We start from the raw sequence: 26,857 nt of genomic DNA on the forward strand, positions 1-26,857 counted from the left end.
ACTTTTCAATGAATAGAGAGAACAGGCCTCCAAAGGAATGGGAAACGCTAATTGGAGTTCTAATGGAAAATGAGGTGCTGCTTACAGACTCTTATCGATGTGGAGGTAGAACGACGAGGAAACTTTTGTACACTCTATGTGGAAAAGGATAAGAAGGCAAAAGACAGAAGAGTGAGCACATCACCTTTAAAATTCTTTCCAACTAGAAGCCACCCAGCGTAGAGATTTGGACCATTAAGAAGAGAAACGCCCACGAATGAGAAAGTATTATGGAAGCGTGCATGCTACCGATCAATGCTGGCAACAAGTTCCTAATATAGAAATTAAAAAGAATAACGTAATCAGAGACTGTGCACCACATTATTGGTTCCAGCAAGCTATCATGGCAACGCGGACGACCAAGAAAGAAGTATTTGAAAGGCGTGAAGGAGTTAATAGGATGGGACGGCAACATTTAAATTGGACAGAGCAGAATGGAAGCGAAGGGCACTGGAATCAAAATATTACATTGATACTGTCGAATTAATAATAAAAATCACTTAAAAACTTCAACTGACCATTAGTAAGTTCAATCTTGCTTTTTTATAGAACAAAATCTTTAAATTTCCATTGTTTTATAAGTAATAATACTTTTACTGATTGCTGATTATCACCATTAAGGGTAATATATAGTTAGCAGATAAGAAACTTAACATTTAACTTAAGATCAGTATGCCACCAATGAAAACTTTTGCAATAAACCACTTTCAACTGTAACCAATAGTTGGAAGTAATCTAAAACTACGAATTTCTTTATTGCATAATAAATTAATGGGTTTATAAATCTGAAATCTTGAACACTTGTCTTTAAAACTGAGACCTTCCAAAAATAAGGATTAATTAGTATTAATTACTAATACTAGATGAAGATATCTTGATGGCGAACAGACAGTTTTTTCTTTAATCTTAAGTTGTAATAATTAATGATCATTTAGGGTCACTGCAGACTAATGGAGAATTGAATTAAGTCCTTGTACTTAATTTTTTTTTTAATTCCACTTCTAACTTACAATTTCTTATTTTAAAATTAACGATTGAACAAGGCGAGCTGTAAAGAGAACCACTTGGGGGCAAAAACCTTAGGTGAATGGGAAAAAGTTAACTTACCTTATTAAAACGAATCAAAGTAATTTTGTGTCCAAAAATAGTAAAAAATAGGATCAACACTTAAGTAAACACTTAATTAAGTACATAGTAAGGATAATTTGTGCTAAAAATTGTAATGAAATCAAATCTAAAGTGAACAGAGTTCAGCAAAAGATCAAATTAAAAATAATTAATTTTTTTTCAGCTATCTATAATTCTGTTCACTATAGATTGAATCTCAATAGCTTTTTGTTTTAACATAAATCCATTAACCATTTACATAATTTAGAAATAATAAAGCTGAAAAATTGTAATTCTTAAAACTTTTTTAAAGCACTAAATCTAATCTGATTAATATAAGAAAATGGCCGAATCCTAGAAAAGAGGCATCTTGTTTTCTTTTACTTTTTAAAATAATACTTGAAATTTGTATAATAATCGTACACAATGAAATGTTTAAAAAAGCAAAAAAAAGAAGCTGTCTATAGAATTCTATTAATGAAGATATAAATGGATTTTCAGTCATACCTTTTTATTAAAGATCTTTACAGCTTCCATGGCCCTTAATTTTTATTTTTGAATCAACAACACTACACTGAACAAACTTTATTGTTAATTTCTTTACAAAATTAAGAATAACCATAACTTTTACTTTAGATAACATCAAATATCACATTTGTATAAAAGTACTTTTACATTTCACATTTTTAAAAAATCACATAAGATCACCCAGCTTCAAGATCACAGGAAATATGGCGTCTCCACGTAATTGGAACTTGGGCCTAGAAAGAGCAACGATGTATATATTAAAAATAAAATATAAAATAAATAAAAAATAACTTTATTAAAAATAAAGAATGAAAAGAAAAAATAAATAAAAACAATTTCAAATTCCATTGAACATAACTTAAGGCCAAAAAAAAGGGACCAAAATAATTTTTTTCTATTAATTTATTTTTTAAACCTTCATACAATTTATCAAAATAAATATAATTTATTATTTGACGAATTACTTTCAACATAAATAATAAATTTTCATTTTTTAATTATAGAATATATACTCCCCTATCGAGGTTGCTATTTCCCCTTTGTAAGAACCGTCCATAGTGGCTGTGACTGGCGAAGGAATATTATAATGGGGTAAGTGATTCTTTGTTTTATAATTATTAGATAAAAAAGGATGTGGAAATCTAAAACGATTGATTGATCAGAATTTAAAAAATGATCAAACATTAAAAATTTAGCTTAAACTAATTTGATTAATGGTTAATTTGGAGGAAAAAAAGATAGAATTAGATTAACTTGGATTACAGAGATTCAACATGGCGACCCCAAATCGACTTAGATCCTAATCTTAGTGAAATTCATTCTTTGATGCATTTTATTTGTATATTATTTTAAAGATAGGATTAAATTACTATTTTATTGAACTTCGGATGCAGGTTTCTGGAAGAAAAGAAAGGTAAATTGGCTTAATGATGGTAGAGAATTTTGAGTTACCTAATTTAGGGTGACCAGATTGAAAAGAATGCTTGCTAGTTAAGAAATAAGTTTCAAGTTTTAAGCTGTGCTTTATACTTTAAAAGTTTTCAATATGAATTTGGTACAATTACTTTACATATATTATTATGAATAAAAAGTACTGACCTGAAGATTATTTCTTTTAAAAAAAAAAATGGTAGAATGATCTATTAGAATTCAATCTTCAGCTTGAATCTTGATTTGAAAATATTAAGAACTTCCAACAGATAAATCACAGAGTTCTAGTAATCTTTTTTCCATCAGAAAAATTGGAAAATATCTTCATAAAAACCTTGAAAATAATGCATTAATAAAACATATGAAGGTATTTGGTTTAAAGTAGAAAATTGCAATTTTTCAAAATATACCTGACATTCTGCTAATTCTTTCTTTTGGTACTTATGAATACTTAAATATAATCTTTTTTCCTGTTTCTAATTACAGATGTAAATTGTGAAGTGTGAATAGAGTGTCCTGTGTTGAAGTGATGAAGCTACAAGCAGGCCCAGTTTTTCTGGATGAAGATTAGGTAAGAAAAGCGGTCTATCTTGTTTACTGAATCAACATTTCAAAAAGCGATTATTACTTATTTTACTATTGTACACTTGAAATATGTTTGATCATAATTAAATCTTGCCTAGAATCAGAAGAAAATACCAAATAATATAGAATTACAAAACTGTACACCACATGTGCTTCGTCTCTTAAAACGTTCGTTTCAAATAATTTCGTGGTACTTTTCAAAATAAGAAAGTTTAAGTATAACTTTAGTTTACAACAATTTTCTACTTACAATTTTGGCATACCATTAAAAAAAAAAATTGATCTTGAAAATTGATTTAATCTTTTCTTGATACACTTTCAACTACCATGCAACACTTAACCTCTTAGTACCATTGTCCGTCTCTAATGGCGACATATTTTTTTCTATACTATCACAATAGTTACTACGTATTGGAAGTAATTTCAAAAACAGCCGTCTTGTACAATTTAAAGTCAGCCCTATCTAGGAGCTGCCTTAGTAAACTATTCTTACTTCACTTGATTTCAAATGTAAATAATTAAATTTAATGATTTTTTTTGCTTTAGATACTGCTTTTTAAAATTATTAATTAATGCATAGTTTTATGATTTATGATGCTTTTTTAAGAGGGTATCGTTAATTTGGGATTGTTAAATGCTGTCTTCAAACAAATAGACCTTTCAGAAGGATTCTCATTCAAATAATGTTCTTAAAAATACTAAAACTAATCTTAAGATTTTATAACAACTTTAATGCGAATGCGATTATTTCATACAAGATTTAATCATAATTATTACACGAATTGAGTAGAAAGTCATCATTGACTTCAACATCAGAGTTAAGGCTCATTCTTGATCATCCTAAAAATAAAATTAGAATATTTTTCATGAGGTTATTGTATTATTCTAATGAATTGAACCGTTTTATAAAATATACAATAGATAATTTTTTTCAAAACTATCAGTGAATGGAGACATCGGTTCTTGTGAGACGTTTTATTTCATTCCTAAGAACAGAATATTGAGCAAACTCCAAAAAAATATAATTTTGCCTATTCTGTTTTATGATTACTTTTAGGAAAAAAATGGTTATTTATTAATTTATGTCTGAAACAATTAATCTTTTATTATTATTATACTTTTATTGGGTTTGAGACAATCTTATCTCCAAGCCTCCATTTCGACTCTTCTTCCACATCCATCCACTGCAACAATTTTCTTCAAGATTTGCCTCTATTTCTTCTATCAGCCGAAGATGTAAAATTCTCTCGAGCTATCTTTCTGCCGGCCAATGCGCTTGTCACAAGTATCCCCTTAAAGGTGCTTTGTCGCCATATCATGCAAGATGTTTGACCTTTTGCCTGATGTGATCTTGATGTTCCGCTACTTTTTACATTTGAACTGTTAACGCTATATAACTGGATTAAGATTTCTGTTCAACTTTCACCCTTTACCCAAATGGTGTGTAACCAGAATCATAAATGGAAGCCAAATTTTTCTTCACTAAACTGATGAATCCAAAACCTTGACGTTGAATCAAAATCTAAAATCAGTTGTGCCATGATGAGATAAAATCAGAGATTTACGTGGTGATTTTATTATTGAGTCGGCTAGGATTATGATAGAAACCAGTAAATAGAAATCAAATTAAGGATCCTTTTTTACTTAAGAATTAACTTCTTCTCTAAATATTTCTATCATTCTTATTGTATGATCTATTCCAGTCATTTTAATAGTTAAAGTTAAATATCCTTTTACGAAGAACTATTACATAAAAATGGCAAATAACATTATTTCTGTTCACCTATGGCGTTTTATTTAGGTACCCCTCTTCAGGGCTTTTACTTATGAACGATTATAATTTGTTTTACACTGATACCATTAAAGGTTGGTGTGTCTTCTGTCTTGATTGTTTAGAAAACTAGATCATTAGGATTGCAATATTATTGGCCATATTTAGAGAGCTTTTTGTGTTAATTCGAAATGTTAATGTTAATCTATTCGGTGCCTTCTTTTCGAAGTTGAAAGTACAAGAGATAGATTACGCTTTATTAGATTATATTTAGTCAAGTAATTACTTGGCTAAATTTCCATATAAACAAGTATTCACATCTAAAGAAGCCACAGCTGACAATTAGATATTTTAGGTCGTAGTTGATTTGCTCTTTTTTTTTAAATAAGTATGACTGTGCCTATACAACTTCCCGAATATGTTCCGTACCAATTAATACCTTAAAGGTGTACATTAAAGGTCTTTATTCTGTAACCAGCAAGACAACTTCATGATCATGACCATCTTAAAGCTCTTACTAATCGCACATTCTATAATCCATTAATTTCTTTTAAGAGCCATTGCTTTCTAAAAAAGTAATCCTTTCTTATTATATTCAGTTTGCCATTTTTTATTTATTTTATTTTTTTTCCTCAAACTCATAGTTAACAAGCTGGTACACTTAAGGGAATTCGTACTTATTTTCTTTCTTTTGCTTGTTTAAGGAAGCATTTTCATCACCTTGTTTACAATCATGACTTTTTTTCTAGAAAGCCTGCTTAGTTCTTCGGAGTTTAGGTGTTTGCTTATTGTGTCCCTCTTTCACTGATCTTAAGAGGACAAATTTTTTGATCATTAGATGCTTCTTCAAATGAAAAAAAACCTTTACAATTTCTTTAGTTATCTATTAATATACATACATGTATCAAAGGATGGCCAAATCCTGAATGTTTGTTTTGGGTATAATTTCCTCAACACAGCAATCACTTTGTTCATTTAGGACCGCCTAACGAAGAATGATTGCCACTTTTCTAAAACACTGCATTTTTGTTTTTGTTTTTTAATAGAGTACCATCTAACAAGCAATTGTAACTACATACTTACCTCAGACGTGACATTTTATTTTACACAATAGGAGTAATCTCTTACTAGGAGTTACAATCAATCATTTTCTCAAACACTGCACTTTTTTGCCCAATTGGTTACCTTTTAATGGTTAAACCAACTTTTTTCGTAAACTACATTTTTTTTTTTACTTTACAAGAAGAAAAACCTTTTACCAAACGTTATAACCACTTTTCTGCAATTTCTAACCTGGTTATTCCCTTAACAAGGAATTATGACCACATGTTTTTAAACACTACATTCTATTTTTGGCTACATCTTGACTACCTTCTTGGCACCTCCGTTAGAATCTGGATAAATGAAGTAAGAGAGAAAAAAAATCTTGCAAATTTCCTCACCAGAATTTATGCTTTATGCGAGTCCTAGGTTGCAATACAGAAGTATGCACCGTATGAACATGTGTGTGGCTCGTTCTAGCCGGTACTTTAAAATACTCTCTATACCTGCAGCAGATCAAGATCTCTTAGGTCACGCGCGGCTAATGAGAATCCACCGCCCCCGACACTATATCAGCGGAGGTGAAAGTCCTCCTTAACTAAGTCCCCCCCCCCCTCTGTAACACAATAAATAGTTAGACCTCTCATTTTCTATTGGTCAACGCTAATTAAAAAGGAAAACTTTTAGCCACGACCATTTTAGAATAATAATCTATTGTACTGCATATATTTGTATAAATATCTATAGAGAATATATTCTGTTTAAAGTATCATAATTATCTAGTACATAATAATATATTTAACTTTGCAAACTATACCCATTTTATATATTAACATACAGTTTATAGGAAACTCTGCTGTTACAAGGAAGTAATTTACAAGAACAATGTTACTACGTTATGCTAATAACTTTTGGTACCATTTCAATTAGTTATTTGTTAGAAAAATGCACACGTGTACATTTACTTATAACTTGTTTATATAAACATGAGACTTGTAAATAGATTTCTTTATTTTAATGAGGGAAAAGTTGAGCGTCAAGGAATTGGGAGAGCTTCAATTTAGTATTTATTAGAACTCTGGATAAGGCTCATGACTTTCTCATTTAAGGAAGGGAATGTCCTGATGGATATAGGAGTAGGTAAACAAGAGTTAAAAACCAGGGGAAGATATTTGAAGAGTTTAAAGGCACCAAAAAGGTTGCTATATCTTTAAGATGGTTGTGTAGCAGAGATCTTAGATCGGTAAACCCATCCAAATTCTCAGCTTGCTTAGCGTTTTAAGCTGTGGAGGGTTTACTGTTAACGACTTAATCTTGCAAGGGTTTTGAGTAGGGGGGGGGCGCAATAGACTTACAAAGGTTGGCCTCCACTCCACAGAAAGTACCAAAATTCCGATTAAGTGATCTTCGATGTATGTATGCTCAGCAGAAATAAAAAAAATGGAAAAATAGCAGAACCGTACAGTTTCTAGCGTGCAAGTTCGTATGTATGCGTTCGCATCAGATTCAATTTGTTAATTCCAGGAAATCGTGGAAAATTAAAAAAAAAACTCTGGGAAATTCACTGTTCTAATCACGTCATCATTTTCAAATGGGGGAAAAAGATTTTTATACCAAGCTTTCGGCCAAAGAACTAGGTCATCTTCAGGGCTTTATACTTACTAACATTTAGAATTTTTGTTTTATCTGTCAAAATTGATGGTTCGTGAGTCTTCTCTGTAAGAAAAAACTCTTATAATTCTTGTTAGAATTATACAAGTACTCGGACTGAATATTTTCATTAAAATATTTCAAAACAATTTAAAAGAAAATAGAGGAAAATACGGCCAGTAAAGTGGCAGTACTACTGGTTGATTCGATTTTTAACTAAAACCTTATTTAAGTCGATTTCAATTCAATTTTTATTTCTGAACTTTCTGGAATATTACTCTTTATTTATTTATTTAGAGTTTAGGAGACCTCAATCGCTTGTTTAATCTTTTCTTTTTTGATGATCATAACGTGTATTTTGAGATCAAATTCATGGTTTGATGATTGAGAAAATGTGCAGCTATCTACTGACTAAATGAAGAACTGTTAATTAGGCGTGTGACCGTTTTTTGGCTACTTTTTTTTGCCTTTTTTTTGGCATTGGCCTTCGCCATACAGCCAGCATCATCGTCTAGGTGCTTATCACTAGAATATCACTCACTCTCCATTCTTACTTATAAATAAATACATTCGCTTCACACACATTCATCCCTCTACTATATACAACTATTTACATACAAACTTAAAAGTAATGGATGGATCAGTACTCTATATTCCTGCCATCCTTATAGCTTAACCTAAATTAAAATCACCGTAATCCTTCTTTAATCATTTTCTTCCACTCATTCTAATCGGTTATAACTTTTAAATACAGCCATATTTCATTGCTAGCTCTGCTATAGATTTAAGCACATAGATGTTGGTGGAGAATATTATGTCTTCGTAGCGAAATGGTGCATCTAAATACCTGTATATGTCGTCAAACATTCGTTACCTTTCTACCACATAGAAATAGAAATAGAAAAGAAATTTATTATTCTGGGACAATTGTCCCCTAAGAATAAATATAGGAACAAATAGAGGCCTTAACAGTTTGGCCTGTGATCATACAGAAATTAAATGAATAAATAAGTATTTACAAAAGTGAAAATATAATAAGTGGAAATGAAAGGAAAAATAAAATAATAAAACAGCAGAAATTAAGGAAATAAATTAAAACAATTAGAATTTCGGAGGAAGCTGAATAGAAAGTAGATAACTGAATAGACGGGATTTAAAGATGGATAGGGTAGGACCATTGCGGGCAGATGATGGCAAGGAGTTCCAGAGAGAGGTACCACGTATAAGGAAGGACTTGTCAAAAGATGAGGTACGGTGAGAGGGAACATAGAGATCAGAGGAACGAGATCTAGTATTACGGGAATGGATGGAGGATTTAAACTTAAGGAGTTGAAGAATATAGGAAGGCCTTTGAGACTGGATGACTTGAAAAAGGAAAGAAGCCAAAAAATATTGGCGGCGATAGTCAGGAAAAAGCCACTTCAACTCATCGTAGCAGTGCGAAATGCGAGAGTCTCTGGAAATGCTGAAAATAAATCTTATGAAGCAGTTCATGAGGCGCTTAAGCTTAGCTTCAATATCACCAGAAAGACCGCCATACACTAAACAACCATAGTCGAAATGGGGGAATATAAGAGAGGAAACTAGGAGTTGCCGGGTCTTAATTGGAAAAAGGTGACGGGAACTATTAAACTGCTTAAGGATATGGATGCTTACTACTTTTCGTTGCGTTAAGTAGACGTATAAATAAACTTTTAAATTCTTATCTTTCTTGTGAACTTATTTTTAAATAAATATGCTGAATTCAGTTTTACAAACGTAGAAATCTTAACTATAGACCCAGTGTAGTTAATTTTACTTTTACTTTACTGTGGACAGCTTAAAATGGACAATTTTTCTGGAACGTTAAGATGATTCCAAGTATAATTTGAATGGATTAAACAAAAGTGGTGCGGCTTTCTATAAAATTTCAAAAGATCAGGTTCCTGGACCAAAAATAAGAACACGAACAAAAGTTAAATCGTTAATGTTTAAACTGTGGAAAGTCTACAAGGAGTAGGCAAGCCGAAGAACAGGTAGAAAGGGTGCTGCTTCTTCTCCTTCTTCTGCGTCATAAAGTTGGTGATAAATGAGTAACAGCCTGTGTTGACACTTCTAGAAGATGTAACCAACCCTCTATGGAGGGCAGGATAGTAGCAGTTTAACCATCTAAACCTCCTAACCAACACTAAGACACACTTCTCAATAGTGGTCGCTCCACTCATAAAGGGGATGCCCTAATTTTATAACCTGCAAGAATATGAAGAAAAATTCTCTGCGGTTATCTGTTTTCTTTATTTCCTTTCTTGACATTCTGAGGTAGCAGATTGGACCATCGATACTTGTTTTCGATTTTCATTGTTTAGATTTTTTGATTGTATACTTGGATGATTTAAGGATATACGTACGTACAGAATATCTTTGTTCTGGACTAATTTATGGTTAGATAAAGCTTTTCATGAAGTCTCTGCCCCCTCAGAGGCACTAGTAAGCTGATCTATCCCTTATTCCAGAATATTGGTCCAGATTTTGTCCCTTAACGTTGTTGTATCGTCTATATTCTTGTAGAAGATGATTGGCATCAGCATTGTCCCTATTGTCGCATCGATATCCCAGACTCTACCTAATCGATAGTTAAGACCACAGCCTAATCCGATATTTGAAGCAATATATTTTAACATTAATAAAAGTCTATTTATCTTACATCTACTCGTTTCTGGAAATAGCCCCAATCTCGCTACACAGAACTCCACTCAAATCTATAGACAGTCATTACAACCCTATTATCCACACAATATGTCTACAACAACACTTCCTTCAAATCCACATAGCGCAGACTAAAGCGGCGGTGGCCACGCGACCATCTCAACACAACGCCGACCTCCTAGGATGGTTGCTGTGTAAGCTTGCCAATTTGGCGAACTAACTGGCTTCCATCACTGGATGGTCGTCGTTCACTCCACTCACGCCTCTTGGCGCACATGCATGTGTGCATATATATGCGTGCACGTGTATTTGTGCCATTTCCGTACCCTGATCCCTTTTGCTTGCTGTATCTATTACAGTTGCAAAATAAATGAACAAATAAAATAAATAAATAAAAATAAAACATTTTAGATTAACTAATTACTTAATATTTAATTTGTTATCACCAATATTTTTATTATTTGCTATTGAGCATACTTTCGGTTTTGGATTTTCATACAATTATCTAAGGATGACATATTCGGCCTCTGCACCTGTTTACCTTTAAGAAAGGGGAGCCGGTAGATTGGGGTAACCTCAACACGCTTTTCTCTCTTCCATCTTCAGGCATTTATGAAGGGATATTTGGCTTCTGGGGGAGGTCAGATGCCTTCTGAAGCCCGCATTAACTAGGAGAGGCTAATTACTTACTCCAAAAGCATTGGAGTAATAAAAAGTGAATTAGTAAGTGGGAGGTTCCCAGTTCGAATCCTGGACGCGTAGTTACTTTTTATTTTTATTAGTTGGGAAAAATGCCACTTAGTAATGTGCTTCCGGACCCTGTCCTTGAAACTTAATTTATGTAGTTGGACATTCAAGTGCTTCCTGGAAAATAGGCAACTGCAAAAGGGGGGGGAGGGGCCCAGAATCCTATGAAGGATCTTTTTATCAACATAATCACCGTTGTGCCATTTGTCCTTGGGCACAGGATTGGATTGGGCTGAGCTGGGAAGAGAGAGAGGAAGAAGTAACTATCTGTGTCATTGCACCCTTGCGACTTCCAAACATCTTTCCCAGATGTTGTGTGGATGATCCTTTTGTCCCATCCCTCTCTCTCTCTCTCTCTCTCTGTATGATGAAGAGGAGTGAGATTGATGATTAACCCAATCCCACTACGGGACAAGATCTCACAGGTTGGAAATCTAGCTGCGGTTTCCCTGGAGGGTGGGGGGCACCAAAATGAAGCAGTAGCGGTCCAGGCTTTTCCCCTTCAAGTTGGGCTTACTTCTAAAAGTGATCTACGCAATCCTAGAATATAAAATATTCAACAAAAATTTATTTTAATATTACTAAAAAATAAAAAAAATAAAATAAAATAAAACAACTACTTTATTATAACATTTAACTTCAGGAAATAGAAATTACTTTTCATTAGCGCTTAATATTAATCCTCGCTCCAGTCGGTGCACTTCCTGCACTTGAAAACACCTCTGACACAGTAATAGGGAACATGTACGCCTCTTAACAGAAAGTCGGTGAATGGCTGGAAATCAGAAATCATGGAAGCGATTAGGCAAATTTTTACAAATGTGTAATGAAATTAAATTACTACTACTAATAGCTAGCTGAAAAGATTGTTACTACTACTAGCTAGCTGAAGGGATTGTTACTACTACTAGCTAGCTGAAGGGATTGTTACTTCAATTTAGAGTAAACCTCGCGGGGAAAATTGGAGTGTCCGCCGGAAATACAAGTTTTGGAATGTTCCCCCCCCCCAGAGAATATTTTGGTGTGACATACTCGCACGACTTTCTTTTACTTTCAAACTTCGAATTACTTTGTTAATCGTATTCTAATTATCCATTTCGTAAAAAAAAAAAAGTACATTACAATTACAATAAAAACAGAGTACAGCCTACCCTCACTAGCCCTTAACTGAGCCCTCCATTTTCCCAGCTGTTCTCATGAAACGTAACTTCGGCCCTTCTGTTATAGGACTTTTTTATTTATTCTATCTATTAATTTAAAGTCATTCCCACATTTCTAGCATGTCCGTTCGGTTTCTCTCATTCGTTGTTTCATTAACCAGCGCAGTTTTTAATTTTTTATTTATATTATTTTTATTTTATTTAATTTTTTTTTTGTTTTTTTTTTTTCTTTTAGTTCTTCCATATGTTTAGAATTTTAAAAATATGGTATTTCATTTTATGCGCTTTAATTAGACATTTTATTCTAGATTCGTTAAACTGAACTCTAAAATAACTTATGATTCTTAACACCTGCATTTATTTACACTATAAATGATAAATTAAATTATGGTCCAAATTTAAAATGGCGACCATAAAGTTTTCGAGAAAATTTTTTGACACTACCGGATATGGAATTATCTTTTGCGCTCACATTAACTGGATACAAGCGATAGGGCCATGAAATGGTACTTTTAAAGGGAAATCCACTCCCACAATATTTCCTCTCAACGCGCTTTTCTTTTTTTTTTTTTTTTTTTTAACCAGTTTCCGCACACTTTTAATTTGATGATCGTGCTCAGAAAGTCACTTTCTTTTTTCTCAACTGTTTATGATTGGCAGATGGAATCAAGTGTAAGTTGTATGTTTGGAAGTAAATATTATCACATTTGGACACGGTTTTTCCAACAAAAAAAACTCTCGACGGCTATAACCGTCATTTCTCTATAGATGCACAAATATTTCGCAGCGATAAGGCATGCGAAAACGCATAAAAAAACAATTGATATGCTGTCTGGCATGCTGTACCTTTTTTTTAATGTATACTTCAATAATTAACAAGTGTATGCGTTAGTACACTTTTTATTAATACTTTTTTTTTTATTAATTATTAATTTAATTAAAATGTGCACGACGGCTATAGTCGTCGTTTGCTACATATCAACAAAGATCGGACGGCTATAGCCGTCATTTGCGGCAACGGGTTAAATAGAATTTTCATTAACAAGTGGCGCTGTAGATCCCAAAAATATACTACGATTGTTTATACTTTAAGGAAAAAAAAAAAAACGTGGAAATTGTTTCTGAGAAAACCAAAAAAGAAAAAAGAAAAGAAAATCTCTCTGTAAAGGCTATTTCCGGTTTTTAGACATTTAGGCCAGAAGTCACCCAATTGTTGGTATCTAAACGAAATTTAAAGCTTTTTGAGCTTCTACAATTACAAACTCTTGCATTTTTTTTTATAAAAATTCACTATTTCACACTCAGAGGCACCTCAAAACGGGTATTTTTGGTTTAAACTAAATTTTGGAAGATTTAATTGTATTACATTACTTCCGCTTTCTTGGAGGGGAGGGGGCCAAAAAATCATTTATTAATAATTGTGACTGCCTTTTTATTATCTCAAATTACCTTCACGATAAGAATTAACGAACTACATACATACCAATTAGGAATAATACTCACCGAAATATCGCAGCAACCGTTGAATATCATAAATATCACATAGAAAAAAGCACAGAACCCTGCTATAGTCCATGCGATTAAGAAAAACACCAGGATCCAGAAAATGTCATGGCAAAATTGTAAAGGGGTACAGCCTCCCATGATTACTTTTTTTTTGTTGCCTCCTTCTATTTGATGTGATTACTATCAAATAGTAACCAATTTCACAGTTTCCATGGTAACAAATCAAGATGTTATTTATAGCAATTTTTTTATTTTTTGTTTTGAATATGGCAACTGTCAAAATTTTTTTAATTTTCAATAAAAAAACAAAACAAATTTTTTCGGACTTAAAACGGGTATTTCCTGTGAACAAAAAAAAAAAAAATAGGAAATAGAAAACGATCACAACAATTACGATATCAACTCTTATTATAAGAAGATGAACTTCCGCTTGGCGATATTTATTAAATATGGAATATTTGTACTCATTTAATTAACATTTAACGGGAGTTTTTCATCTTTTATAGTAAAAGAGCAAAAAAAAAAATTGTCAAAGTTAGGTGTTCTTCAACGTTACGCTTTTTACGTGCAACTTCTGACGATCAAACCTTTACACAATTGCCCTACAGGACAGTAGATTGAACCAGGGCGGCCTCAAGGCCTATGCCACTGCGACCCCTTTGGATCTATTGTGGCTCCCCTCACTCTAAAGCTCCGCCCTCCAGACTCTTAATGCTGGGAGAGCTGTCTCCCTGGGTAAAGCTCCTCAGACCATGGTTTTTCCTCCCCCGAGAAGTAACATCCTTAGCTACACGAGCCCCTCCTCACACTGACACAACACGTGCAGTGCCCGTTTCCTCCTCCTCTTCCTGAAACAGAACCTACAAAGGCTATCATCATCTGCCAGGCCCTATACGATGCAAGTGTTTCCTGAGCCTGTAGTGGCCAGTTAATAGGCCTACAATCATCCTTATAGCCCCACACGGTCTTGAGAACGGATTAATTCTGCAATCAACCTCGGCGAATAGCCTTTAATGAACTCCTTCGCCTGTCTCTGACCAGTGGTGGCAAGCCACCTCTCTTGAGACCTACTCTGCACCCATAAATTAATGGCCGCAGACTTCACACACTTCGGGAACCCCAAAAACAGGGCTCCGGGCCAACGAAGTGTCCCTCAGAGCCTTCTCGGGCCGCTTCGTTTCCCTTATGACCTGAATGACCAGCTACCCAAACCAGTAAGACCTTATTATGGCCACTAATTTCCTTCAGGGCACCCAGACAGTTCCAAACCAGTTTTGAGTGGACCATTCGTTTACTTTAATAAACTTATCCTTCTAGTAGAGGTTAAAAATTTAATTTGGACTTCCAGTACATAGCGCATCCTATAGTATGTTTTTGGTAGATTCGAATAAGGCGCTGCATTATTAATTTTTTAATTGTCACAACTTTTAATTTTATTTATTTTTTCAGTTATTATTGACATTAGAACTTTAAATTTAACTTGACATTACGCCATAAATCGCAAGATAACTTAAATAAAGTGATCACTCCTTTCTTTAATTTAATTTCGTGGTTGTTAGGTACTATCCTAAGACATGTAGTTACGTGATGTCTATACGATATGTGAAAATATTTCTACGATAAATATTCATGACAGGATGTATGTGTATGTTTGTGCATCCATTCACAATAATAATGTACCCACTTGCATACTGATTGCATTATTTAAAAAATAAATGACCGAAAAAATAATTTAATTTTTATTTACATAAAATAATTTTGTCCATTTTGTTTTATTCTTCTTACGCTGAATAAATATAGGGGGGGCCCTATCTGCAAGAAATACTGCTAACACTACTATGTATGCCAATCTAACAAGCTATTTGTATGACAGTGGCGCCAGCTTCAAATTAATTTGGCGGAAGCGGGAGAATGATCCCTCCCCCCAAAAAAATACTTTTTAAACAAATCTAATTAACCAGTTAAGGGTGGAATTTAGTTTTAAACAAAATTCCCAAAACAGTGTGCAGAATTAAAATCAGACAATGACGTGTATACACTTGTCGAACGCAGGGCAAAACAATCAATACTTTACAATAATAGATACAGCAAGCGGACTTTTTCTACAATTTCTGGGGCTTGAGATTACTGTGCTCATTCAAAATCTTGCACCGCTTCACGTTATGCATTGCTCTAGTTAACTAAGGGACGCAAGAGCTTTTTACAAGGAAGAAAAGAGCTTTGAATTCCTTTGCAAAATGAAATCATGCTCGTACTGAGGTCTGAATCTTTATCTAAGAGGTAAAAACGGCATTGCACAAGGGTTGAGAGCTTCTATTGGTATGCGTAATTCCCGAATCTCTAATGCGGAGACCAAACATGTACCAACCACTTATCATTTGGCTGGCTCCCACCGCAGTTCCATTGGTAAAGATAAAGGGAAACATCCCACCAAATAATATTCTTATTGTATTTTATTAAAAATTTCGAATTTTTATAGTTAATGGCAATTTTATATTTTTCACAACGTGTATACACGTCGAACGCTCCACCATAATAGAGATTTGGTTTGACGTGTATTCACGTCAAACACAGTTTAACTGGTTAATTGCCTCTCCCACTTTGCGGGCCAATAGGCTATCGTCTTTCCAACTTCCTTGTTTTATATTTTCAAAATAAGGCGCCTCCTCCAGACGGACAGTGTTCTCTCTGTAGCACTGTCCGTCTCCGGTCAGAGAGTAGTAAGAAGATTCCAGGGAGATAGAGAGAATTGAACCGCTTTAGAATTCATAAGCTAATCGCTTCCCTTAACTTCCCAGTTGATAGTACATCTTCTGAGGATCAAGTAAAAAAGGGCATTCATTATTCCTTGAATCCTGGGGGACCCTATTTTGTTTTTTTTTTGTTACCATTTAACAAAACAGCGTAACTTTTTTTTTCTTTCAACTTAAATTACACTCCTGCTAAAACGTATTCTTCCAATAATTGAATCTACTGGCATTCTCCCGGATCACCAATTTGGATTCAGGCGACAGCACTCCACCATACAGCAGTGCCATCGAGTTGTAGATGTAATCTCCACCTCCCTTGAGAAGAAGGAGTGTTGTTCTGGGGTGTTCCTTGATGTGAAGCAGGCTTTCGATCGGGTGTGGCACACTGGAATTCTCTGGAAGCTCAATACCATCCTTCCAGCCACATATTTCCTCATTTTGAAATCGTACTTGACTGACAGACATTTTAGAGTGAAGGTAGGAACTATTCTTTCTCCATTCAGCCATGCTGACGCTGGAGTTCCGCAAGGCAGCATACTAGGCCCCATTACAGAATGACACAATCTACTCCTCAGACATACCTACTCATCCTCAAACTACTCTTCTCACCTATGCTGACGATACTTCCATCTTATCTACTAACAAAGACCCAATAATAGCTCATAGAAACCTTCAGTCTCATCTCACCTCCTTAGAAAAATGGTTCTATCAAACTGAACGAAACAAAATCTCAAAACATTACTTTCACTCTTCGACGCATCACTCTTCCTCCTATCTTTTACAATTTAATTCCTTTACCAGTAGTCAAGTAGTCCGCTACCCTGAGCTTTACCTTGACAGAAGACTTACATGGAACCTTAATACTAGACTTAAGAGAACAGAACTAAACAGACGCTTCCGACAACTGAAAAGACTACTCGAAACGGATCAAAACTCACACTTTGCCAATTACTAACTTTACGGATACTAAGATTCTAAACTTCCAGAAATCTAACTTAAAAACAGGAAATCGTTCCTAAGTACTAAAAATAAAGCGTTTAGTTATTTTATTTTTCTACTCTAAGAAGCGCGATGTAAAACCAAACAAATCCACTGATCAAGTACCCTAGCAAAAGAAAATCTTTAAAAAAAAAACTTTGAACAACATCCTTGAATCTTAACTTAAGGTAAAAAAATCTGTTTATAAATAATCAGAGAATTAATTTATTACTCCCATATGATAGATGTGAATCACAAAACAAGTTACCAAGGTAACTAAACAAACATTATAAACGAAGAAAAGCTGAAACGGATTGTTCACGAATGAAAACAATCTATTAAAATCAGTCATAAAAAATGTGCGGAAGATGTACTTGCATGCAGATTATATCTGACATCTTATGGATCATATTGTTTTTTACATTCGCTTTTCTAATAGCATATTTCTGTATGTTTTGGTACACTGTGTTTTATATGTTTAACGGATGCTGTAATTGTAGAGTAAGTGGTATTTTCTTTAATAATTTTTTTTATTATATCGCGTGTAATTTGGGTTGGCCATCGTCTTAAAATGAATTTAAAAATTAAAAGAAAAAAATGAAATCTAAAAAGAGAAAGGGAAAATAAAATGAAATAGCACTTTTTGTTAGGGTTTCCCTCCAGAAATTCATTAAGTACTTGGAAAAGGTGGACTGAACCGCCATCTTCAGCCAGGAGGTCATCATCATACTGGGCTCTTGAAGTGGTTCGTATTTAGGCCGACCACACACCACGCTTTCTATCGTTATTTTAGGGAAGTGTGGCTCAAAATGGTCCTCGTCTTCAAAGTAATCATTAGATTTCCGGCAACCGTAACTAATAGTAGTTCCCACTATTATTCATAAAATATCTGCGATTAATAAAGACATTGTGAAGAACTACGAGATCTGTAAATTAAGTAATGAGACTGATTTTTAAAAAAAAAATTTGGTAAATCTTTAGAATAGCTCCCCGGAGGCGTGGCCTAATTCGAAGTGATTCTGATTCGCTGTTACTATAGAACCCGCCATATTCAAATATAAATATAAAACAATTTCTTTATTTTATATTTACACTTAAATCTAGCGGGTTATATGGTAACAGCGAATCAGAATCACTTCGAATTATTTATTTATTTCTTAATGGGGGCTTCGCCCCCCACACCCCCTGATTTTTTCTTAATGGGGGCTTCGCCCCCCATACCCCCCTCCTAACCTACCTAATCACCCTCAATTTTTTTATTTGTGTCAGAAGATTCATTACAATAATTACACAGAACAACACAAAAGAAACTTACTATTCTGTGGAGTCCTTTTCCTGAGGAGGGTATACCTGTCGAACTCCCTCCAGATAATCTCTAAATTTAAAATGCTCATACTCATAAAGTTACAAAAAAACGGCACCTCAGGTCACATACAGAGCACTCGCGGGAACTATTAATACATTAAACAGGAAGCAGTTGCTAGGCAGTAAGTGTACTGCGCATGCGCGCGAAACATAAGCGTTACGAAATTCGCACAATCCGAAACAGTTCATTGACGGGAAGTAGTTTAAATTTTCACCGGTAGATGCGCTGTACTTCCCACCCCCTAAAAATAAACAGGCCACGCCTCCAGGGCGCTATTCTATAGATTAGCCGAAAATTTATTCAAAAAGAATTACAATTCTATATTGTCACCTTCAAAATAACTTCTTTCTGAAGCCACAAACCGCTGGAGACTCCACTCCTCATAGCAGTACTCGAACTTCGATACTGGAATAGCCTTCAGCTGGTCGGATACAGCAGTTTGAATGTTTTCGACTGTCCCAAAATGAGTTCTCTTGAGGTGATTTTTCAACTTCGGGGAAGAGAAAAAAGTTACAAGGACTCAAGTCAGGCGAATAAGAAGGCTGAGGAGCCACAGAAGTGTTTTTACTGGCCAAAAACTCGTTTTAATGAAATTGCTGTGTGACAAGGAGCATTATCAAGATGCAACACCCACTTGTTCTTGATGTTTGGTCTCACACGAATGACTCTTTTTCGAAGTTTTTCTAGAACCTTTCGGTAAAAGTGTTGATTGACCGTTTGACCTTGAGGTAGAAACTCTTTGTGGACGATTCCGTGGGTATCGAAAAAACAAATCAGCATGCATTTGATCTTCGACTTCGCCATCCTTGCTTTTTTGGGCTTTGGAGAGATTGAAGTGTGCCACTGCATGCTCTGGCGCTTGGTTTATGGGTCGTACACAAAACCCACCTGACTTGAGTCCTTGTGACTTTTTTTCTCTTCCCCGAAGTTGAAAAATCACCTCAAGGGAACTCTTTTTGGGACAGTCGTAAACATTCAAACGGCTTTAACCGACCAGCTGAAGGCTATTCCAGTATCGGAGTTCGAGCACTGCTATGAGGAGTGGAAGAAACGTCTCCAGCGCTGGGTGGCTTCAGAAGGAAGTTATTTTGAACGTGACAATATAGAATTGTAATTCTTTTTGAATAAAAAGATTTAAAAAAATCAGTCTCATTACTTAATTTACAGACCTCCTATATTTTAGAATGGAAACAATGATTTGTTTTAACTACGGGAATATGGACGCCTTCTTCCCTTAAGAGTTAGAGTGGTGACCAGTTGGTTCATGCGGCACAGACAAAACAGTATCCCTCCCCTCCCCCCACACCCAAACGGGGATCCAGTCTACCAAAAACTTTCATGGGAAACCACCTTCGCCAAAAATTTAAAGGAGTCGTATGCTCAGGAAACACTGGCCGCCTTTTACGCCCTCTAACTAGGGGGTTTCTCTGAGAACCTGAATAGTTACCCGTTTTGGAGCGAGCTGTAAGGGGGTTGACTCCAAGGAGTTGGTTATCCCTCTAGCCGCCAGTTCTCATTTCTCTAGAAAACCTGAGTGATGTATCTCATCTTCCTGGGGGAAGGGTGTTTAGTCGCGTCTTTTACCAAATGGAGGGAGCCCATAAACATACTCGGTCGCACTACATAATATCCTGTTACTATTAATAATAATTAAATTGAATTAGACAAAGTCTGTTTATTCTAGTATTTTTCTCTCTCTCTCTTTCTTCCTCTACTGCGCGCATGATTGAGGAAGTGAGGATAATACTTCCGGCCTAATATTTACTTAATTTTCCAGTCATTCACGGATTGCCTGCTGAAAGGTGCCAAAGTTCCATATTATTGTGTACGAGGTGTTTTTGATTGCAGATCAATTACAGATTGGAAAGATTAACTCCTTAAGGATAAATAGTAAAATGATTCTTTAACAACCAATGAATTACTAAGAGAGGATTCTTTTTTTTTAATGTTATTTTTTGTTAGTTTATTAAAAGATTAAACACTTTCATTTATTTCAATAAATATGCAGAACTATTTCATTTAAATATTATGTATAGTTTAATGTATACATATACGATATTTATGAGTGTAATGTACTTTTAGACTGCTCATAAACAGTCCTAAACTAGCGGGAAGAAGTACCACGATCATATACTTTTTTTAAGAAATTCATTTCATTCATGCGCCGAAAATGCGCCGTTGGAATCTGAGTATGTAGAAGTCCAGTCTGCTCGATATCGCAACTATTTATACCTATGTTAGGCACCTAGCTTTGCATAAATTAACAGTACTACGAACTACCGGAATCACTTACTTCTGTGTGAGTAAGAAAAACCTTAAGCGTTCCAGTACCTGTTATGAAAAAAAAAAAAAAAAATGCATCCGCACGCTTGATGCAGCATAATGAAGCAACTTCGCTGGATTCAAATGGATCTAAGCTCGTTACAAAATGATTCCATTTAAATCCTGCAAAGCTGGCTAGCAAACGTACGGATTCTGCTTGTACCCGACCAAGAATACTCACTATTGCTAAAAACTCTCAGTTCGAATAGAGATTTCACAAACGGAAGTACGAATACTGGAAGAGATTCGAGCCTCCTACCATAATATACAGTGGTACCTCGGTTTTCGAACGACTTGACTTTCGAACAAATCGGTATTCGACCAAGAAATTCGAGAAAATATTGTCCTGAAATGCGAACAAACATTTGGAACTCGAACACCCGAGATGAGCCGAGTTGTTTTTATATTTACACTTTTAGATCTTATTTCTTGTTTAGATACAGGTTTTTACATAAAATATAAAAGTTAGGCCAGTAAAACGGCCTAATATTTCTGGGGCTTAGAAACGAAATAAACTACATAGTTTACATTATTTCTTATGGGATAAATTGTTTTGGTTCTCGACCGCACTTCCGGAACGAATTATGGTCGAGAACCGAGGTACCACTGTACGCGGATCAATTTGAATAATTTTTTTTCAAGTAAAACAAAATCGTTTAAGGGAATTCCAAACGCAATTAATAGTAGGTTCCCTCTGGAGAATGTTATCTCTGTATAAAGTGCACTGGATAATTTTTAGTGAGAAATAAATATGGGTTTCATAATTTTGGGGACTGGTGTCAGAATTTTGATTATTGCAGTGAGGGCATGTCATGAGAGTGGTCCTATCCCTTATTTCCTATTTATGTATCTATGGCTACTTTAAAATAAGTAAATAGTATAATTAAAAAAATCGGATTCAGAGAAATATAGTAATAATTCCGACATTCCAAAGTATTGTTTTTCAAATCTAGTACAATATGCATGCAACAAATGCACATTTCATGAACACGGTACAATGTAACAACAGTCTTTTGACCAGGTTGGTCTATCAAAGGCAGTCAAGTATAAGGCAAAATGGACAAATGTCATTCGCTCATGTAATATGCAATACAAAGTAAACAAATTGATTAGGATAAAAAGTAAACCAAAACCTGCACACGTAGTTACATGCATCTAGATACATATTAATGATAGCAGTATGGAATGCATTAATATTGCAAAGTGCATTGTCGTATTTTTTTTTTATTTTTATATTGTTTAAATTTCTCTAATTCCTCGTAAGACGTTTACTTGTCAAGTATACCAAACATTAGGTGTTTACCAAAAAATATGTTATAAGGCTTAAGGTACCCTAATTCTACGAGGTGTGTTCAAAAAGTAACGGGAATTTTTAAATTTCGCGGGTTTGGAGAGTCTGATTGTAAAATTTTTTTTTTTATTATGTTGGTACACATGCCCCTGAAGTACGATAAAATTTTCAGTAATATTTATTGTTTACTTCTTAAGTGGCAGCCGTTAAGGTTAGACGTGTTTTTCGAGCTTGGCGATTTTTGTTTGTTAAAAAAAATGGATCAAAGAATTTGTATTAAATTTTGCGTAAAAAATGAAATAAAGTGTGTGAAATGTTAATAAAGGCATATGGTGAGTCTGCTATGAGTAAAACAAGGATTTACGAGTGGTATAAGCGTTTCCAAGATGGCCGCGAAAACGTTGAAGATGACGAACGACCTGGACGTCCAAGCACATCAACAACCGATGAAAACGTGAAAAAAGTGAAAGAAATGGTTATGAACGATCGCCGAATCACAATCAGAGAAGTCGCTGATGATGTTGCCATATCAATTGGCTCATGCCATGAAATTTTTTCGGATGTTTTGGGTATGAAACGTGTGGCAGCAAAATTTGTTCCAAAATTGTTGAATTTCGAACAAAAACAGCGGAGAATGGAAGTTGCTCAAGAGTCACTCAATGAAGTCGACAACGATGCGGATCTACTGAAACTTGTTATAACAGGTGACGAAACATGTGTTTACGGATATGATGTCGAAACTAAGGCTCAATCGTCCCAGTGGAGGCATTCTGGATCGCCAAGACCGAAAAAGGCTCGACAAGTGCGGTCGAATGTGAAGGTTATGCTCACTGTGTTCTTCGATTTTAATGGCATAGTGCATCATGAATTCTTGCCACAAGGTCAAACAATCAATAAGGAGTACTACCTACAAGTTCAACGCCGTTTGCGTGAAGCAATCCGAAAAAAACGCCCGGATTTGTGGCAAAACAATTCATGGATTTTGCACCACGATAATGCACCTGCTCACACTTCATTGCTTGTTCGTGAATTTTTGGCCAAAAACAAAACTTTAACGATGCCCCAGCCTCCATATTCGCCAAACATAAAGAGAACATTAAAAGGCCGTCGTTTTACAAGCATAGATGACATTAAAAGCGAATCGCTGAAAGAACTGAAAGCTATCACAAAGATCGAGTTTCAGAAGTGTTTCGAGGATTGGAAAAAGCGCTGGCACAAGTGTATTGTATGCGAAGGGGACTACTTTGAAGGCGACAATATTAATGTAGATGAATAAATAAATATTTTTTTCAAAAAACGAAAATTCCCGTTACTTTTTGAACACACCTCGTATGTTGGAAAATCTAAAATTTGCCCTCTCTACCCTAAGTTTTTCTTCTTCTTTTTTTCACGTTAACGTGCCAAATTTTCATTTAATGAAAAATCAACTATTTTTGACGTCCCATGAGACCGGAAAATAAAAAAAAAATCTCTGAAACTTTTTATTTCAGTTGGAATCTATCCGGGAAACCGTCTTTTAACTTGAAGGCTTCAAATACCTTAACCGGGGGAAAAAACCTCTTTTCACGATTTTCACGAAAAATGTCCTATCAAACACTCTGGCTCTACGCAATGGTTTCATTATTTGGGTTCTTTTTTTTGCTGATAAACAGCTGTCTAGTTATTTCTTGTCTTTTTTTAACCAGAACGCTATTTTGTAATTACGTTTAAAAAAAATATGTTTATATTGCTGACAACTGTAATACTAAAATTCCACGTTATAGGCGGAAATGCTGACTTTAAAGAAATAATAAATAAATATAAAGGTGAGGTTAACGTCCGGAAGTATAGCTCTTAGCAATTGTTTATCGATTCTTTTTTTTTTTTCCACTAGTTGCTACATAAAATAATACATAATTGATTTTCTAGATATGAACGATTTTCGATATTGCCATTTTATTCATCGATTCCAGATTATATAGCATACATTAGACTCATATTTGTTTAGAAAATTCGAAATTTGATTAGAATTTTCCGGCGGGGCTCCTGTCCACCTGTCCTCTTCAGCAGCAATCCTCTTTCTTGTACACAGATCTGGTGCGCTACCTTGGACTGTACATAGACAAAAACGACTCACGTGGAACCCACATACTAGACTTAAAATAAAAGCAATGACGAAACTGCTTTACAGTCTACTTGAACGACACTCTAAATTGCCCATAGAGCTCGAAACGTTTAATATACAATAACCATCTCAAACCTATGTGGACTTACGGACTAGAGCTATCTTGGATTCAGCCAAACATACAAACATACGGACTGTGCAGGACATTTCAGTCAAAAATTACAGCCGACATATAGTTGACACTCCTTTCTACGGTGACTAACCTCACAACGACCTCAATATCCCCATTCGTACAACAACAACTCGCCAAGACTAAATATTACATGTTCCACACTACTCTCTCGACTAGCTCTAATTCTCTCGTACAGTCTCTCGCCTCCTCTAACAACCCTAACAATCCTCTTCGCCGTCTGAATCGCCAATTGCCCTGCAACTTCCTTGCAATCTGAAGACCTAAACTTCATTCATATCCTGTCCAGAGTGCTGCCACTGGGTAGTTTCTCTCCTCCTGCTTTTCACGCATCTATTCATCTATATATTTTACAGATGGTAAATTACTAAATAAATTAAATATATGTATATATACATATTTTGTTAAAAGATTTATTACATCAAATTTAAATTTAGCACCAAAAATCGTTAAAAGAGCAAAATTATCGACAGCTATTAAAAAAAACAAAGCGACAAACAGATTATAGATAGATTACATAAAATCTAGGTGCATCAAATTTCGAAAAGAGTCGATCGATCTATCGATTTCATTTATTTAAAGTTTATTCTTTGCAACATATATTAAGTTGGCCTTTAATTCGTGGATCAGGGATGTGTTCAACAGTAATTTTTACTGTCTCTCGCCTCCTCTGACATCCCTAACAATCCTACTCCCTGACTGAATCGCCAATGGCCCCACCGCGACTTCCTCGCAGTCTGAAGAACTAAACTTCTTCCTTCTCCTATAGAGAGTGCTACCGCGGGGTAGTTTCTCTCCTCCTGTTCTCCTCCTGCACCAGTTCATCGCTCTCTCCATATTTACTTATTGTATACAATGTATAAAGATTGTAAATTACAAAATAAATTTTAAAAAAAATATTAGAATTTGACCGGATTTGCTTTCGTCTCAGGAGATTTGAAATACGTTGTTTTTCCATTTTCTTTTTACATTGAAACACTATTTCCGGTAAAAGTAATTAAGGTCCTCTTTATGGGAGGTGATTTTTTTTTGTACGTACATACATACATAATTTATAAGAAATCCCTTCTTTTTTTACTTTGTTTTTGGACTAAGATAACCTCAAAACAAACGAGAGAACACTGTCCGGAGGCCAGCAGTGCACTGGAAAAAGCTCCGGGCGCTAATAACCTCAGCTGTTGATGCGCCAAAAAAAAATAAAATAATAGTAATAGATTTTAAATGAAAGAAAAACCAACCGTAAGAAGATAATTAAACAAAATTAATTAAATGAAGAAATAGTAAAGAGGCTACTTTCTGAATAGAAGAAAGCGGAAGAGAAAGAGAGAGAGAGAGAGAGAAATTGATAACTAAAAGAAATTCCAAAAACCATTGCAGCCAGGAGGCGCCACGTTATCACACCACGATCTGGTCCAGACAGAGGTCCAAATCTCCTCCTCCACTCTCTCAAAGACTAAAGCACAATCTCACTCTAATTGATATCCTTTAAAAATGCCATAAATCTTTAGAACACTTTCATTTTTTTTTTTTTTTTTAACGGTTATTGTGATTTTTTTTTTTTTTTTTGAAAGTACGAAAAAATATTGAAATGTCTTTGTAAGACTAAAAAAAATAAAAATTGTGAACAATTCACGTATTTCTGAACGGAGTAAGCTAGCGTGCTTCTCCTAACTGAACTGAAAAATTAGTAAAGTAGCTGATTTTACTCGTATATCCCTGATTCAGGGATGCTAATTATCTCTGATTATTTGTCTGATCACCCTTTATTCACCATTTTCCTGAATAGTAGAATAGAATAGAATAGAAAATAAATTTATTATTCTGGGACAATTGTCCCAGACAGTAAAATAAAAACAGGCACAATTAGAGGCCTTAATACTTTGGCATGTGATTAAACAGAAAATATACCTAAGTATTTACAAAAAGTGAAAATAAATATAAATAGAAATTAAGGAAATAAAATAAAACAACTGAAATTCCGGAGGAAGCTGGATAGAAAGGAGAATAGACTGAATAGACAGGATTTAAAGATTGAAAGGGTAGGAGCATGGCGGACAGATGATGGCAAGGAGTTCCAGAGAGAGGTAGCACGTATAGGGAAGGATTT

The 26,857-nt window shown here is 34.7% G+C and overlaps 1 protein-coding gene and 1 long non-coding RNA gene across 2 annotated transcripts in view; one reads left to right on the forward strand and one right to left on the reverse strand.

The window, feature by feature from the left end:
* GEFmeso (Guanine nucleotide exchange factor in mesoderm) overlaps positions 1–26,857 on the reverse strand; it is a 411,992-nt gene that overhangs the window by 241,254 nt on the left and 143,881 nt on the right. The window lies entirely within an intron of this gene.
* LOC141455879 (uncharacterized) lies at positions 17,729–20,844 on the forward strand. Its single transcript, XR_012459514.1, has 2 exons — positions 17,729–17,978; positions 20,621–20,844. It is a non-coding gene; the product is annotated as an uncharacterized lncRNA (long non-coding RNA).

This window comes from Rhodnius prolixus, unplaced genomic scaffold (assembly GCF_049639745.1).
Source record: "Rhodnius prolixus isolate KJV_2025 unplaced genomic scaffold, Rpr scaffold_4, whole genome shotgun sequence".
NCBI classification, from domain to species: domain Eukaryota; kingdom Metazoa; phylum Arthropoda; class Insecta; order Hemiptera; family Reduviidae; genus Rhodnius; species Rhodnius prolixus.